The following is a 3,796-nucleotide window of genomic DNA, read 5'->3' on the forward strand; positions in this document are numbered from 1 at the left end:
CTGAAGCCACTGTGGGGCATCAGTGGTGACACTGAGGGCTGGGGCAGGTGTGCATGGAGCAGTGGCCCAGCAGCTGTAGGCTCTGCGCCCTCTGCCACATCCAGCCCTCAGAGCGCCCATTCAGGGTCAGAACCCAGCATAGCAGTTCTGGCAGCTGGAGGGGAGGGGATGCCCGTGGGCAGAGGTTCTGTGGAATTGGCAGAACCCTTCCCCACCCCACACTCAGCCACAGGCTTCATCCTCTCATCTCCCAGCTTTGTCTGGAATGGTCTCCTCTTTTGAGTAAACCCTACTGATTCTGCCTAATTAGCTCTTCATATGAAATCCCCAATTACTCTGGGAGCAGCCTCCGTGCCGGGTCTCCCTGGAGCACGGAGGTGGAGATGCAGGCAAACACACCTCTCTGTAAACTGAATGGATGCAATTGGTCCCCAGGGCCTGAGCCTAACATGGGCCCTGGGCCTCACTTTCCCAGAAGGCCTGGATTCCTAAATGTGGGAGTCACCTTCAAATGAGGCTGCGTCTAGAGTCTCAGAGAAACGAGGGCTGTGAGGACCCAGTAGCCCCCTTGGGGCAGTCACCCACAGCCTGGCACTGATCAAAGGCTTTGCCTGCCCCTACAACCCCGACACCAGGAACACGTGGTTAGGAGCCCATGCTGCAGATGGGGAAACTGAGACACAGACGAGTCAAGTGACTTGCCCAGGAATCCAAACCCAGGAATCCGGACCCAGGGAGTCCGGCCACAAAGCTCAGGCACTGACCCACGAGCCCTAATTCCCATCTTCACAGCCCCCTCCTTCCCGTCCTCACACCCAGATGCACCTGGGATGAACGTAATTTTACAAAGTCAATGTAGTTCTTATTTTCTGAACAGCACCACGATAAAGAGTTCGTTTGTTCCTTCAACATTTCAGCCAGCCCACGGTTTCCATAGCCCTCTCTTGGCATTCCTTCACTTTTAATACACTGGAAGCCCCAAGAGGGAAGCCCCCTGGGTCTTTCCTTGGTGACCTGCTTCTGCCAGCAGCGAGTGGGGCTGCGGGTGGGGACCGAGGACCTGGGACAGGACAAATCCCGGCTCAGAGGCTCCTTGACTGTGTGCCCCTCGGGGAGCGCCTTCCCCCTTCAGCTCCTTCAGCTCCACAGTGGGAGGACAGCGACAACCATGGTGCCCCCCTAGGGCTCTCATGAGGATTCAGTGAGGTGATGTGCACAGCCTGTGACACACAGTAGGGGTTCAATCAGCACCAAGCATCAGTGTCCCTGCAGTCTCTATGGGGCATGGGGATCTGCCTCACCTGTTAATCAAGAGGAGGAAGGCGAGTCTTTCCTTTTCTTTTTGGAGTCAGGGTCTCACTCCAACACCCAGGCTGGAGTGGAGCAGTGGTTTGATCACGGTTCACTGCAGCCTCGACCTCCCTAGGCTCGGGTGATCCTCCCACCTCAGCCTGGGACCACAGGCTTGCACCACCACCCCAAGCTAATTTTTTTTGTTTATTTTTAATAGAGACAGGGTCTCACTATGTTACCCAGGCTGGTCTCAAACTCCTGCGCTCAAGAAATCCTCCAGCCTCAGCCTCCCAAAGTGCTGGGATAACAGGCGTGAGTCAGGGCACCTGGCTCTAGACTTTCATCGACGCCCTTTCTGGCTCAGACATTCTGAGCCTCCACCATCGGGTAGGGTCAGACCTTCTGAGCCTCTGCCATCCAGACAGACCCAGATGGATCAGAGGAGGGTGCGAGGGTGAGGGTGAGGCAGAGTGTTCCCAGTCCCTTTTTATGGCCAAGACTCTGCAAACAGGACATGGATCTGGCTTGAACAGGACACAGATGTGACAGCCCTCATGTCTCCCCAGCCTCAGTGCCCCAGGACCCCCTGCCCTCTTCCTGACAGCAGGGGGTGTGAGGGATGGACGGCAGCCCTGCATCCCACACCCAGGCCCCCTCCCCTCCCCTGATACCCAGCAGCCACGGGTCCATCGTCTTCCAATGTCAGCCACGCACCATGAAAACAGGTACCACCCACCGGGGCCATTCCTGTGCTCTTTTTCAAAGAGCTGTTTGGGCCAAAAGCCAGCAATGCAAGTCTGTGTGCCCTGCAGGGCTGGCCCTCCTCCAGCTCTTCATCTCTGAACCTCCTGTCCCTGGAGCAGCTCATCTCAGCCCTGCCAGTGTCTGGAAAGTGCCCGTCATCACCTACAGCTCTAGGAGGGCTCTGGCGAAGCACAAATCAGGACCTGAGAGCATCTCCCGTTACCCATCAGCCCCGTGGCGGTGACATGTGTCCAGCAGGCAGCAGAGCCACTGGGAGGGGCACAGGGTGGGTTGGCTGTGATTGGAGCGGACATGGCAAGAAGGATCTGGAGGTGGAAGCCAGGGCAGCAGGGCCAGCTGCAGGGTGGGGGTGCTCAGGCAGCCCAGCATGGGGAACTGGGGCCTGGAAAGTGCTGGAAGGGAAACATTGCAGGAAGCAGGAGGACAGGGAAGCACCCACCCCACATGCTGGGCAGAGGCTGGCTAGGGACCCGCCCTGGGAGTGGATGGACTTGAATCCTGGGCCCCTCTGCTGAGACCCTCAGGACTTCGGGATGGGAAAACAGAACAGCACAGGGCCGCTGCAGTGACCCAGGGAGAGGAGCTGAGCCAAGCCACCCTCACGCACCCAAGGACCACACCCCAGACAGAGCCCCGGGCTCAGGGTCTGGAGCCACACGGCCTGGGCTCAAATCCAGCCACTGTCCTTGTGAGCAAACTTTGGCTGCAATAATGGGAGGTGCAGCTGGTGAAGGCGCTGGCAACAGAGGCAATTCCTTAGCCCCTTAGGAGAACTGTGGAGGTGGAAGGGCCATGGCCGGGCAGGGGCTCCACAGAGTCACCACCCCACTGTCCAGGCTCCTCTGGCTCTTCCCTAGAAGAGCCATGTGGTCACCAAAGCATCCCTCATGGTCACACGTTGTCACCGCCACCGTGTCCATTCATTCACTTGTTCAGTCATTATTTATTTGAGGACAACCAGGTGACCAGCACTGCCCCAGACCCCGAGTGGAGGCCCATGAGGGAGACAAAGCCACCATAGAGCTGCCGTTCTGGTTGGGCAAGAGGAACAGCAAACCAAATAGCTCGGTGCACCAGGCAGTGTATCAGAGAAACTCAACCAGGAAGAGGTGGGGGCCCAGGGCATGGGGAAGGTTGCATTTTAGACATGGGTGTCAGGGAAGGCCTAGTGGAGATGGAGACTTATGAACAGAGACCTGGGGGACAGAGGGATCCATGGGGGTTTCTGGGGTAGATCATTCCCTCCACAGGGAGCAGCTTGTGCAGAGGCCTGAGATGGAGCTGCCCGGGCAGGTTGAGGGCCCACGAGGAGACCAGAGTGGCTGGGACAGTGAGTGGAGGGGAGAGACGCAGGGGAGGGGGCGGGGAGGGGCAGGGGTCAGTGGGGTCCTGTGGGGCATGATGGGGTCTTGGCCTTTGACTCAGTGTGAGATGGAAAGTCCCTGGAGGGTTCCGAGCAGAGGAGGGACATGGCCTGACCTGGATTCAAGCAGGACCCTTGGGCTGCATGTCAGAGTGAGGGTGGGCCTGGGATACCAGGGAGAAGACCAGAATATTCCAGGCAAACGAGCACACGATGCTGTGTTTGGATTGGGGTGGTGGCAGTGGAGGTGGGGAGGAGGGGGTCAGGTGACAATGCCCAGGGCAGGAGGGGATGAGGCTCGGGGAGAAAACATGCTCCTCATGAGCCCCCTCTTTTTACAGAGAAAAGATTTTCCCAGAATCCCCTAAGCACATC

This window comes from Pan paniscus, chromosome 21 (genome assembly GCF_029289425.2).
Source record: "Pan paniscus chromosome 21, NHGRI_mPanPan1-v2.0_pri, whole genome shotgun sequence".
NCBI classification, from domain to species: Eukaryota; Metazoa; Chordata; class Mammalia; order Primates; family Hominidae; genus Pan; species Pan paniscus.